The 15,494-nt window shown below is 36.5% G+C and overlaps 1 protein-coding gene across 1 annotated transcript in view; it reads left to right on the forward strand.

The window, feature by feature from the left end:
- The first annotated feature begins 439 nt into the window (after positions 1–439).
- CCDC126 (coiled-coil domain containing 126) overlaps positions 440–15,494 on the forward strand; it is a 40,870-nt gene continuing 25,815 nt past the window's right edge. The window contains exon 1 of the mRNA XM_053714148.1: positions 440–700. The gene's annotated coding sequence lies outside the window, so the exon portion shown is untranslated. The remainder of the gene's footprint in view (positions 701–15,494) is intronic.

Raw genomic sequence — 15,494 nt, forward strand, 5'->3', positions numbered from 1 at the left:
CAAAATTGTGAATTATAGCACCTATGCCAATGTTGGCATCAATTTCTGTGCCTAAAATACCATTGGGCCAGGCTAAAAACAATTCCATGTCATGGAGGGGGATCTTCCCTAGGTATATTCATAGTAAATATGTTACTTATTCAAAATTCTAATATTTGTATTGATGCCGCTTGTCCTTTGTTTCCAGTTTGTATATAGGATTGTATAAATGGAATTTACCTCTGTGCACCTACATTATATGAAAATCTAAATTTCCTTATCGTGGTAAACCAATGAGTCTTTTGATCTCTATACAAAGTCCAAACACACAACAGCAGAAGTACAATAAAGAGCTCCCATTGATTTGAGTCTTGCACTCACTCTACTTTTGCAACTTTCCTCAACGCTCGCTGTGTACCATGTGATCACTGCAGTCACATGACTGACGTGACGTCAGATGGTTCTCCAGAAGGATGGGATCTAGCTGTTACCATATGTACAGAACACTTGTCATTGTCCTGCATATAGTGGAGCAGAAATAATGCATTAAGCATCGACAGCAGTGAGTTAGACGACATGGTCGGAAGGGGCAGTGTGAGGGCAACACCCAGAGAGCAGTCAGAAGCTAGAAGAATCCTAGAGTAACCGGCGACCTGCTTGAGATTCCTGTTCTAATTTGCTGACTTTTTTTTTTCTTTGCTGGAGGTTCTGGTGTGATCAGGTAATGTAGGAAAATAAGCGTTTTAATACTTTGGCTGTGGGAGAGGGCAGTGTTGTAGCACTCTTGCAACCTTATGGTTAAATGTAGTGTTGATGTGGTTGCTTATAGTTAACTTTTTATAATGTGACTGCGGTCATGCTACATAATGATAATGACGATATGGGTTCTAAGCAATTTTATGACCTAACTATGTGATTGTTTAATAGTGTCCTCCGTGATAAGAGCTTTCAGCGTAAAAAAAATGAAATAGGAAAAATCAGCTTGCTGTTTACAATAATACCATTTGCATACTCACAGCAAAGTGCTAGAAACTGGTTACTGTTTAATCTTGGTTTGAGATTGAGAACCACAATGTGATTTTGTTATACCAAGGTCACAAATTGAGGTTTGGGTTAATTTACTGCCAGTAAGTGATGCTGTCTATATAAAGCAGTGGCGCCCAAACTGAGATCTCATAGATCAAGAAGAATGTTCCACTCCCTGCACCAAATAACACACGTCTAACGTTTCTAAAATTTCTAAATTTAACTTTCACCAGTAAGATACTCAAATATAGTCAGACACTGGATTTAAACATTTTCCCATGGATCCAAAATGGATCCAAAATAAATGTCATGTGTCACATATGCCCCTTGATACTGTTCGAGCATCACTACATCTACCACAGAACAGATTGGCTTATGTATATCCTATTTTCATATTTTAATTATTGATAGTGGCAAAATGTTTATGCTGTTATATCTATCAAATTGGCAACATAGTTTTCTTCTGTTTGGGTTTCTAAATTTAGATAATTTAATACTTCTCAAGCTACAGCCAAGTATTAGCTTTACGCTTTCTCTCATTAAACGGACATTAAACAGTGAAAAAGGTATGCATTATCTGTAAAGTGACCTACACTCATATTATATATGATTACCAAACTGATAACATTAATAACTATTTATTTATTTTTATATATATATATATATATATATCAGTGACGTGCAGTGACGTCAGAGGCTGGTGAGGCAGTGGCTTGGATACGCCTTCATTCTTTAGATATCCTTTGTTGAAGAAATAGCAATGCACATGGGTGAGCCAATCACATGAGGTATCTATGTGAATCCACCAATCAGCAGCTACTGAGCATATTTAGATATGATTTTCAACAAAGGATATCAAAAGAATGAAGACAATTAGATATTAGATGTAAATTGGAAAGTTATTTAAATTGCATGTTCTTTCTAAATCATGAAAGAAAACATATGGGTTTCATGTCCCTTTAAATGGTGTCTTAGAAAACTGGTCAACTTAGTAAACATCTGATTTTAGTCTAAAGGATTGTAACAGAAACACTTGCCAGATAACAAAATGCTTGCTCTTATTATGAGATCTAGAAATCCATGCCCATTAAAATATGTTTAAAACATACTTTTTACTTTAATGCTGCAAATTATGATTATAGATTCTTTCATTATTCAGTAAATATAAAAATTTCTTGATCCAGTGGCAGCTGGTGAAATTTAAAGATGGTGGGGCGCTTGACCCCACCCCTTTAAATAAAGCCACACCATCAGATGGCACTACCAATTCATTAATTAAATAAATAAAAGGTAGACAGAAACACATACACAGAGGGTTAGAGAGAGAAAGAGAGAGAAAGAGAGAGAAAGAGAGAGAAAGAGAGAGAAAGAGAAAGACACACACAGAGGGTTAGAGAGAGAGAGAAAGAGAGAGAGAGAGACAGAGAGAGAGAGCAACAAAGAGAGAGAGACACACACAGAGGGTTAGAGAGAGAGAGAAAGAGAGAGAGAGACACACAGAGGGTTAGAGAGAGACAGAGAGAGAAAAAGAGAGAGACACACACACAGAGGGTTAGAGAGAGAGAGAAAGAGAGAGAGAGAGAGACACAGAGGGTTAGAGAGAGAGAGACACACACACAGAGGGTTAGAGAGAGAGAAAGAGAGAGAGAGAAAGAGAGAGAGAGAGAGACACACACAGAGGGTTAGAGAGAGAGAGAAAGAGAGAGAGACACACAATCACACACAGAGGGTTAGAGAAAGAGAGAGAGACACAATCAAACACAGAGGGTTAGAGAGACACATAAGGGATGAGAGAGTCAGAGGGGGAGGAAGCGAGACAGAGAGACCATGGGGGAGAACAACACATAAGGAGAGAGATGGATAGATATAGATAGATAGATAGATAGAGAGAGAGACACACACACAAGGGGGGAGGGAGAGAGACCACTGCATTTTTATGTAATAAAACAGCAGAGCTACAGAGAGTTCAGAAAGTGAAGGCAAGCTGTTAAGTTAGTGGGTGTAAAGGTTGAGGAAACAAAATACAAAAACGATCCTTCAACTGCTGTTAAAGAGTAAAAACACAAAAAACACTAAATCACATTCATTAAATTATAATTTTCACTAACAGAATCCCTTTAAGTGAAATTTAAGGTTGTAGAACTTACTTCAAAGATGTGTCTTAAACACTGCTTATTGACTGAATCTCTTCCTGCTCTGCCTCTGTCTGTATTAAGGAAGTGACAGTGGAACATTCCACTGCACTTAGAGGGGAAATACAGAACTCTCTTTTTCACTTTAGCAAAAGCTGGCAGCTTCACAGCACAGCAACAAAATAAATGAAAGTAGTTTTTTTTCCGTTTTTGTTTTGTTTTATATGATTTAACATCCAGCCCCAACCCTAAGTTCCACTGACTAATGCCTCTCACTAGATTGGTTCAGCCCAAATAGGACTGCCTCAAATAAGCAATTATGGGACATGCAATGAGCTTAACCACTTTAATCCAGTAGGTGGCGCAGCATGTTGTGTATTGGTGGGCAGACCTGCTTGTGCCTCTCCATTGCACAACATGTAGCTGTGAAAAAAAAAATGCTGGGGAAAAAATTTGCAATTTTTTTATTTTATTTTTTTAAAGCCCATAAAAAATATATATATTTTTGCACATATGTAAGGTGAAGCACTGCCTCACCTGCCTCTAGCGACTGCACATCACTGATAGATATATATATATATATATATATATATATATATATATATATATATATATATATATATATACATACAATTGATGTTGATGCTCATGCTATTGCATGTTGGAGGCTATATATGTATATTTAGTTGCTACAGTCCTGCTACATAGCAGTGCAGTGGCTCAGTTCTTGCTTCATCTGACCTGCATATAAGAAAATATAAAGATATTTTATAGGCTTTTTAAAAGAATGTGTATAAAAAGTTTTTTTATCTGACAGTTATAATTGCCATTTTTTTCCTTTTGCTATCTTTATTTGAAAAAGCAGGAACCTAAGCTTAGGAGCCAGCCCATTTTTGGTTCAGCATCCTGGATAGCGCTTGCTGATTGGTGGCTACATTTAGCCAGCAATCAGCAAGCACTACCCAGGGTGCTGAACCAAAAACGGGCCGGCTCCTGACCTTTAGATTCCTGCTTTTTCAATAAAGATAGCAAGATTACCAAGAAAAATTGTTATTGGGGGGAATTAGAAAGTTGCTTAAAGGAATATCCTAGTCAAAATAAAACTTGCCTATCCCTTTACGACTACATGCTCTATCTGAATCATGAAATACAAAATTGGGTTTAGTATCCCTTTAAGATATAGCATTCAGTTTTAAAAAAGCTTTCCAATTTACTTATATATTTTTTTAATTTTCTTTGTATCCTTTGCTGAAAAGCATACCTAGGTCGACTTAGGGCTAGATTTATTAACTTGTGATTGCAGCTTTTTCTGCTATGTGGATCAGGTTTGCATAAATACATACACATATTTTAAGAAGCACTCTCCTCCACCTAAGAGATGGTGAGATCAATCACCCCGACACTCGCCTGTTTGGGATGATTGACATGCCTTGCTCCAGGGCAACTGGTTGCACTGGTGCAGGGGGTGGCATTGCACATGAAACCTCTTGTGAAATGGTAAAGTTTGAAGTTTTATGCAACATTGCAAGTGGTGACTACAGGCGGACATGTTCACTGCTTACAAACATGTCTGTCTGCAGGCATTGTACATTTTGCCTTTAGGAGTAGCAATACAGTACTCAGGCTCACCCAAATGGATTCAAGTAGCTACCAGAAGTGCATTGTTGCTCCTTAAAGTGACACTCAAATATTTAGCACACAAATTGAGAGAACGAAACAGAGCGTCAAACATCCCTTCTATTTTGCTTCCAAACGGTACCTTAACTTTCCATCCTCAGCAAATAGTTGAGGCATTTGCCGATTTCTACAGGAATCTATATGATGGAAAGAAAGTCACATCCTCCCCAAATCTAAACTTAAAAACCAAGACATTCTTAGAGGAAGCAAATTTTAAAATTCTTTCTAAGGAAAATAGAAATCCTTAAGGCACCAACCACAAGGGCTGAAGTCCTGGCAGTGATAAAGGATCTCAAAATAGTAAAGGCAGCAAGACCAGACAGATTTGCCAGTGAGTATTACAATTTTTTTAAGGATATTCTAGTACGCCATATCACAGACTTTTGTAACCACATTTTAGAAGGTCAGACAATACACCCTGAATTGCTACAAGCAAAAATAGTGGTAATTCCAAAATCAGGGAAAAATATTAAACTATGTTCCAACTATCGCCCCATCTCACTTATAAATCAGGACTTGAAAATTCTAACCAAAATCTTGCCAACAGATTAAACCCTATACTCCCCTCATTGATACACTCAGATCGGGTGGGTTTTATTAGGGATAGGGAAGCTCCGGATAATATTAGGCGGATGATAAATATAATAGACTATTTTGGTAAGACGCGGGTGCCTTCTCTGCTTCTATCGCTGGATGCGGAGAAGGCATTCGATAGGATAGATTGGAATTATATGAAGGCAGTTTTAGCTCACATGGGCTTTGAGGGTTCATTTATTAAAGCTATACAAACAATATATATGACACCTTCGGCTCAGGTTACGGTGGCAGGGTACAAATCTAAAATCTTCCCAATACTAAATGGTACGAGGCAAGGCTGCCCCCTATCTCCCTTGATTTTTGCTCTATGCATAGAGTCTCTGGCGCCCAAAATTAGAATCTCTCCAGATATCACAGGTGCAACAATAATGAACCAAGATTATAAATTTACACTTTTTGCTGACGCCATTCTCCTAACCCTGACAAGACCCTTAATCTCAATACCTAATCTATATAATCTATTGACCCAATTTTCTGGCATATCAGGCTACAAAGTCAATCACGATAAATGTGAAGCATTACCTTTGGCCCTCTCACAACATACTATGAAAGTAATTGAAACTAATTTTCGACTTCAAATGGGCTAAGAATTCCCTTAAATATTTAGGTATCCACCTTACAACACAATTTGATCAGCTCTATAAATATAACTTCCTACCCATTTTTAAAGAAATTAGGAAGAACATTAATAAATGGAAGACTTATACATTCTCGTGGTTTGGTAGGCTATCAGCAGTTAAAATCACTATTTTACCCCGCCTGTTATACCTCTTTAGCGCCCTTCCCATCAAAATTCCAAAGTCGTAGCTAGAGAAGTTACTATCAGATTTGGTGACATTCATTGGGGGGGAATGGCAAGAATTCCTATCTCTTTTATCACCAGACATAAAGTGGGGTGGGAGCCCCAAATTTGGTAGAGTATTACAAAGCATCAAGACTAGCACAAACGACTTTACTAGGGAGAAATTCTGGGGAAATCCTTTGGACCAATCTAGAAGCTAAATTACATGGCTCATCACACTGGGATGAGATTCTATGGGATAAGTCACACAAAGACAAAAAAGAGGGACACTATAAATCTCCCATTTCGGAGTCCACTAGATACATCTTGTCGTTTGCGACTAAAGCTAAAAATCTACTACCGCACGGCGCACCACTCGTTAACAACTCCTCTCAGATACATATTACCAAAAGAAACCCAAAGTATAGTTGAATAAATGGGAAAATAAGGGGTTATATAGAGTTGCGGATGTGCTACTTAGTAGGAAAGTGATGACTTTTACTCAAATTCAGGACATTATAACTCCTATGAAACTACATTGGTATCAATATCTTCAACTTACCTTAGTTATTCAACAATAACTAAAAACCACACAAAATTAGGAAACTACAACTATAGAGCTCTTAAAGGGACAGTACACCGTAAAATTGTTTTCCAATTAATTTATTTACAATGACTTGTTATACCAGCTGCAGAGTATAAAATGCTTGATAATTTGCATTTTCATGTTTAATTATGTATATGAATTAGCTTGTTTTGTGCTTTTAAACCACAGCCTATTACAATGGGTTGAGTTTCCAGCTAATATCAGATCTCATTATGTTATCACTTTTATTCACACAGACTTGCTTCCTTATCTTTTATATATGTTTGTAAAGCAAACCTCAATACTTAGAAAGAACAATGGAAAATTAACATTTTATTACTTAAACTTTCCTGCAACCCACTGAGAGTGTAATTTTTTTTTCTGCTGACTGTGTTTACATAGTCTGTCAATAGCATATACTCCAGTATCAACATTTTTAGTATAGGTTGTGATACCACAGGCTAAATCAGCTATTTCATATGCTGAAATAGGGGTAAAGGAGCTACTTGTAAACAATTTAATACACTACAGCAGATAAAATGGATCATTGGGAACAATTTAAAGGGGAGATTTTTTTGGGGTGAACTGTCCCTTTAATAAAAAATCCACGTAGGCCCAAACAAACCATTTCCAAACTTTATACTGCGATCCAATCACTATCTGATAATACAAAATCCAATATAATATTAAAATGGAAACATTTAAATATAACAATGGAAAGGACAGCATGGGATGACATTTTTGACTCTGCTTGCAAAGGACTCCGTTGGTACCGGACACCCCTAAAAACCTCACACATGTCACCGTCCAAAAACAGATTATGCTGCAGGGGATGTGGAGCCATAGGCTCCTACCGCCATATGTGGTGGGATTGCAAACAGGTTAGACCCATATGGGAAACGCTATCTTCCCTACTAAGTGACACTCTTGACGAATACATACAATGATCTATTTCCCAAGCCCTCCTACATGAATCTATATGTGGATATAATAAACCTATTAACATCTTTATCAAAATGTTATGCACAGTTACCAGATTTTATATAGCAAGATACTGGAAGACAGACAAATGCCCCTACATGGACAGAAATTAAAAATAAAATTTCTACAACCTATAAGATGTATGATTTGATAAAGTCTGGTATTACTGGATCTTACAGGAAAGCGCAGATAATTAACACCGCTCAACATTAAGGAAAGTTAAAAGGTTCCAATAGTACAACAGGATCTCTGTGTCTCAAACTTTTTATATTTTTATTATTATTCTCTTTTATTTATTTTATATTTTTATTTTTTTATTTTTAACATTATTTCAATTTACATAGTAACATAGTAGATGAGGTTGAAAAAAGAGTCCATCGAGTTCAACCTATACAAATCTAAAATATATACAAAAAGCTCCAGTTAAAGGAACAGTCTACCATAGAATTGTTATTGTTTTTAAAGATAGATAATTCCTTTATTACCCATTTCCCAGTTTTGCATAACCAACACAGTTATAGTAATGTACTTTTTACCTCTGTGATTACCTTGTATCTAGGAACCTTCTTCCAGCCCCCTGATCACATGACTGTGACTGTTTATTATCTATTATCTTAAATTTAGCATTGTTTTGTGCTAAATCTTAAATAACCCCCTGTGCCTGAACACAGTGTTATCTATGTGGCCCACGTGTACTTTCTGTCTTTGTGTTGAAAAGAGATTTAAAAAGCATGTGATAAGAGGCTGCCCTCAAAGGCTTAGAAATTAACATATGAGCCTACCTATTTTTAGTTTAAACTAAGAATACCAAGAGAAAAAAGCAAACTTGATGATAAAAATAAATTGGAAAGTTGTTTAACCTCTTAAGGACATATGACGGAATTTTTCCGTCATAAAACAATTGAGCAAACTGAAAGCTGTGTCCTTAAAGGGTTAAAATTAAAAGTCCTATCTGAATAATGAAAGTTTAATTTATATTAGACTGTCCCTTTAAGCTTAAATAATCCCACTAAAAGGTGACCCATTTAATACTAGCAATCGTATCCATGAATTTTCTTTATAGACAGAAATGTATCCAAATAATTTTTAAAATGTATCTAGGGTATTGGCATTCACTACCTCCTTTGGTAATGAGTTCCAAAATGTTAAAAATGTTATTGCTCTTACAGTGAAAAAACTTTTCCGTTTGGGTGAACTGTCCCTTAAAGGGACAGTTCACCCAAAAACTTTCTCCCCTTTAAATTATTCCCAATGATCCTTTTTACCTGCTAGAGTGTATTAAATTGGTTGCAAGTAGCTCCTTTACTCATATTTCAGCATTTGAAATAGCTGATTTAGCTTGGGGTTTCCCAACCTATACTGAAAGTTTTGATACTGGCGTATACGCTATTGACAAGCCTAAGTATACACAGCCAGCAGAAGAGATTACACCCTCAGTGGGGGGCATGATAGTTAAGTAATAAAATGATAATTTTCCATTGTTCTCTCTAAGTATTGAGTTGGTGTTTCAGACAAATATAAGATAAGGAAGCAAGTATGTGTACATAAAAGTGATAACATAATGAGATCTGATATTACCTGAAGCTCAACCCATTGTAATAGGCTGTGGTTTCAAAGCACAAAACCAGCAACTTCCGATACACAAATAAACCCGAAAATGCAATTTCTCAAATATTTTATACTCTGCAGTTGGTATAACAAGTCATTTAAAATACATTTATGGAAAAACTATTTTACAGTGTACTGTCCCTTTAAATTGTGACCTCTGGTCACAAACAATTTTCTTGGAATAAACAGCGCTTCTGCTATCTCTGTATATGGGCCTTGAATATATTTATATAAAGTAATCATGTCACCTCTTAAGTGCCTTTTTTCTAAAGAAAACAGACCCAGTTTGGCTTTTACTTTTGTCTTATATTAGGATAATGTTGTTAGGTTGTGAGCAATCTATTGCTCTTGTTTGACAATAAGGAGGAGGAAACCCTCTTATCAATTTCCTGGCACAAATACTCCCTTTGACTTCTCAATGGATATGAAAATAAATAATTGGAGTACTAGAAGCTTGAGCTGGTGGAATGACTATATTGTTTTTCATTTGTACTATACTATGATACCTTCACATATTGGATTCGGTAGAAGAGAAAGACTTATGTAAAATTGAGAGGTACAATATCTCCGTCTTGTTTCCCCCTATTGCTTTATATTTTTCATATGAAAAATATATGTTTTAAAAAATGTTTCAATAAAAAGATTTCAATATAAAGTGTCACTCAAGTCAAATTAAACTTTCATGAATCAGAGCATGCAATTTACTTCCATTAACAAAATTTGCACAGTCTTATTATTTTTACACTTTTTGAGTCACCAGTTCCTACTGAGCATGTTGAAGAATTAACAGAATATACATATATGCATTTTTGATTGGCTGATGGCTATCACATGATACAGGAGGGGAAATAGACATAACTTAAATTTTTCAGAAAAAAAGTCTACTACTCATTTGAAGTTCAGACTAAGTGCTATTGCATTGTCTTTTTATCATGCATTTGTTGATTATGCAAATATACTGTATTTACCGGTCCTTTAACCTACATAAATTTACTCTTCAACAAATTATACTAAGATAACACGACAAATTTGATAATAGAAGTAAACTGGAAAGTTGTTCAGAATTGTGCTTTGTCCTACACCCCCTAGTCAGGCCAAATAGCAAAATCTGTAACCTAGGTTTTCAAAATGCCGCACACTGCATGGCAGAAAAACAAACATAGCTCAGCACCTGATATAACCCTCCTGGGTAGTGCACGCTGGACTGGAGGCCACGGCCAGGTCCCAAGTATGTATAGCACAAAGTTCACGTCCACAGCACTATTAATTCGGCAAGACTTTTAATGAAACATACAGACAAACAAAAAGCTAATTTTCTTTGTATTATTCTTATCCACTATGGGGGTTGTTCATTGTATAAAGCACATTTTGGTATGTTTAGAGTTAATATTTTAAAGGGATAGTAAACCCCCCAAAAAATATTTTATTTATGATTTGGATAGAACATATAATTTTAAACAACTTTTCAATTTACTTCTATTATCAAATTTGCTTCATTCTCTTGCTATCCATTGCTGAAGGAACAGCATTGCACTACTGGCAGGAAGCTGAGCACATCTAGTTAGCCAATTACAAGAGACAAATGTATGCAGGCACCAATTAGCAGCAGCTCCCACTAGTGTATGATAACTAGTGTATGATATGTGAGTATTCTTTTTCAACAAGGGATATTAAGAGTACGAAGCACATTTGAAAATAGAAGTGGATTTAAAAGTGTCTTAAAATGACATGCTCTATCTGAATCATGCAAGTTTAATTTTGACTTTCCTGTCCCTTTTAAGTGTGTGCTCATTGGCTGAAGCAGCCTTCAAAGGTAACACAGGTGTACACAGAAACCATGCAAACTGCATGAGACTGCTATTTGATTGGCAAGTTACACATTTGCATCTCTTTCATGTAATTGGCAAGAGTCCATGAGCTAGTGACGTATAGGATATACAATTCTACCAGGAGGGGCAAAGTTTCCAAAACCTCAAAATGCCTATAAATACACCCCTCACCACACCCACAATTCAGTTTTACAAACTTTGCCTCCTATGGAGGTGGTGAAGTAAGTTTGTGCTAAGATTTCTACGTTGATATGCGTTCTCAGCATTTTTTGAAGCCCGATTCCTCTCAGAGTACAGTGAATGTCTGAGGGATGTGAAGGCAGTATTACCTATTGAATGCAATGGTTTTCCTCATGGGGATCTATTTCATAGGTTCTCTGCTATCAGTCGTAGAGATTCATCTCCTACCTCCCTTTTCAGATCGACGATATACTCTTATATTCCATTACCTCTACTGATAAATGTTTCAGTACAGGTTTGGCTATCTGCTATATGTGGATGGGTGTCTTTCGTTAAGTATGTTTTCATTACTTAAGACACTCTCAGCTATGGTTTGGCACTTTATGCATTTATATAAAGTTCTAAATATATGTATTGTACTTATATTTGCCATGAGTCAGGTTCATGTATTTCCTTTTGCAGACTGTCAGTTTCATATCTGGGAAATGCTTTTTTATGAAAATTTATTTCTTACCTGGGGTATAGTCTCTTTTTCAAATTGGGCAGATTTAGGCTCGCGAGGGCGCAAAATGCCAAAGTTTATTGCGTCATTCTTGGCGCGAGATTTTTTGGCGCAAAGTTACGTTCATTGACGCAAATCCGTCATTTCTGGCGTCTTAGTTGACGCCGAGTCCTTCACAAGGTTGCGTCATCTATGACGCGAGTGTGACGTTTTTGGTGCCAAAAAAATATTTTTCTGTTTGTTGTGCGTCATACTTGGCGCCAAATATATTCATTATTTAAGACCCCATTTTTATTTGCCTCTTGCCTTTTTCTATGTCAAAGGGCTATGCTGTTTGCATTTTTTCCCATTCCTGAAACTGCCATATAAGGAAATTGATAATTTTGCTTTATATGTTTTTTTTTTCTCTTACATTTGCAAGATGTCTCAATCTGATCCTGTCTCAGAATTCACTGTTGGATCCCAGCTGCCTGATAACAGTTCTACCAAAGCTAAGTGCATTTGTTGTAAACTTGTGGAGATTATACCTCCAGCTGTGGTTTGTAATAGTTGTCATGATAAACTTTTACATGCAGAAAATGTATCCATCAGTAGTAGTTCATTACCTGTTGCTGTTCCCTCAACATTTAATGTACAAGATATACCTGTAAATTTAAAATAATTTATTTCTGATTCTTTTCAGAAGGCTTTGTCTGCCATTCCGCCTTCTAATAAACATAAAAGGTCTTTTAAAACTTCTCATAGAGTTGATGAAATTTCAAATGACCGGCAACATACTGATTTATCCTTCTCTGATGAGGATCTATCTGACTTAGAAGATCCTGCCTCAGATATTGACACTGACAAATCCTCTTATTTATTTAAAATTGAGTATATTCGTTCTTTATTAAAAGAAGTGTTGATTACATTGGATATGGAGGAAACTAGTCCTCTTGATATTAAAACTAGTAAACGTTTAAATTCTGTTTATAAACCTCCTGTGGTTATTCCAGAGGTTTTTCCAGTTCCTGATGCTATTTCTGATATGATTTCTAAAGAATGGAATAGGCCTGGTACTTCTTTTATTCCTTCTTCAAGGTTTAAAAAATTTGTATCCTTTGCCAGCATTTAGATTGGAGTTTTGGGAAAAGATCCCCAAAGTTGATGGGGCTATCTCCACTCTTGCTAAATGTACTACTATTCCTACGGAAGATAGTACTTCTTTTAAAGATCCTTTAGATAGGAAACTTAAATCTTATCTAAGAAAGGCTTATTTATATTCAGGTCATCTTCTTAGGCCTGCAATTTCTTTGGCTGATGTTGCAGCTGCTTCAACTTTTTGGTTGGAAACTTTAGCGCAACAAGTATCAGATCATGATTTTTCTAGCATTGTTAAGTTGATTCAACAATTGCTAATAATTTCATTTGTGATGCATTTTTTAATATAATCAAAATTGATGTTAGATATACGTCTTTAGCTATTTTAGCTAGAAGAGCTTTGTGGCTCAAATCTTGGAATGCTGATATGACTTCTAAATCCAGATTGATTTCTCTTTCTTTCCAAGGTAATAAATTATTTGGTTCTCAGTTGGATTCAATAATTTCAACTGTCACTGGGGGAAGGGAGTTTTTTTGCCTCAGGATCTCTGATGAAGCGCATGTGCTCATGCGCGAAACACGTAAGATAGGAGCTCACCTGTTGTCTTATATGGAAGCCTGCTCCTAATAAACCTTTCTGCATCAACTTGAAAACTCAGCTCCTCTTTTTCCTCATCTCCATATGTACCGGCGGTAGGAGGATCCGCTGCATGCTGAGCCTTTCCCTTGGAAGTTGCACATTCAACATTTATTCAGAATTTTAAGAGTACTCCTTCTCCGCACTCACCGAATCATCGCCATCTTTACCGGAATGGTATGATTTCACATTAGAGGGACCCATAGAGCTACGTAAGAATCGGAGCGACACGCTCACACACGCTAACGTGAGAGAAGCTCTCTCTAAGTGAGCTAATCAACACCCGACACGCACAGACGCTAGGAAGCGCATACGTACGGACATCCCTACATGGAGATTACTCAGAAGGACCTACTACGGATCACCTTGTCTACTCTGCACACTCCAAATTGGGCAACAAGTGACACCAACTCTGGCTCCACAATCGGCAATCCCTCTTTTGTTTCTCTGCAACAGATCCAACAACCGGTGAGCGGAGCAAGATAGTTATCACCACTTGTGAGTACTCTTATTCTGATACATACTGTTAAACTGTACTTATATTTGCTACAATAGAGACATATATATTCAAGAGGAATATTGTCTAAGAACTGTTAGAGTCACAGCATTAGGTCTCAACTTTAGTCTCTCCGCAAAAGAAATCAAGTGGATCTCTTTGTGGGTGGGTTTTTCACAACTACAGTACAGTGACTTGCCTGTCTGCTTTTCAATCCCTCACATCACGTGTGGCCTAAAAAACCTATTTAAATAACTGTCTACATACAAAAAACCTAAAGAAGGGACACTGTAAGAACCTTTTTTGATTGGGACTACTCAAATCCGCCAGCTGTGACCCATTTAAATCTGACACAGTGACTAGCCTGTTTTTCATCTACCTAGCAGTATCAACACCATCTTGGAATTCCCAGGACTGCTTTTGCCTATAAGTGTTACTGGCTATATAATACCTAAGATTGATATCATCATAGTTATATTTCTCACTCTAGCCTTGTACACACTAGAAAGCAAATATCGTTGATTGTAGACAGTATCATATACCTCTATTATAGATGAAGTACACACACTTTGTATACTTATACATACTACCTACTATCCATACAATTTAGGTACTTCTATACAGAGTGCATATCTTCCTTTTTGAGAAACTTTTACCCCTGATTAGTTATAGATCATTAGCCTCCACAGTTTCTATCTTTGTTCAGATTTTCCTAACATTTAGAACTATCCTAAGTATTCTCTACACAGTTAAATAGTACACTAGTACTAATAGACATCTTGCAATTCATTATGGCTGAAAGCAACCTTCCAACGGGGGTATTAGACACAGACAGAAGAAAACACATAATGAACAATGCATTAAAGGGTAACTCCATCAGAACAGAAGAACCCATGGAAGGGGATCTAATGCATATTTTTAGCAATTTAGAAAAACAGAAATATAAAGAGAGCAACCTCTGGTGGGACATTGAATTTCTAGAATTATATATCGGTGAAAGAAAAGTCCCTAGAGGACTAAGGATGAAAAAATATCCCTCATTTGCACTACACAACTCTGACTTCATGGAAGAATGGAACAACAGTCTGACTAACTGCTCCATTATTCTAATGAAGCAGTTACTCAGACATTAAAAAGGAGGAAAAAGACTCCTTGCTGGTGCAAATTGAGGGAATATTTGAATCACTGAAACCTTTTGAACCAACAAAAAAATATAGAGACTATAAAACACAATTGGATTCTACCATGCAACAACTAGACACTACATTGTCGGAAAGGAAAGTCAATAAGTATAAGAGATGTGAAAGATTACGAACTAGACATTGTGTATTCATGGCAAAAGAATCAGCCACACAGACAAAAGAACCACTCACAACACAAGAACAAAAATAAAAACAAAAGGAAGG

This window comes from Bombina bombina, chromosome 5 (assembly GCF_027579735.1).
Source record: "Bombina bombina isolate aBomBom1 chromosome 5, aBomBom1.pri, whole genome shotgun sequence".
Lineage (NCBI taxonomy): Eukaryota > Metazoa > Chordata > Amphibia > Anura > Bombinatoridae > Bombina > Bombina bombina.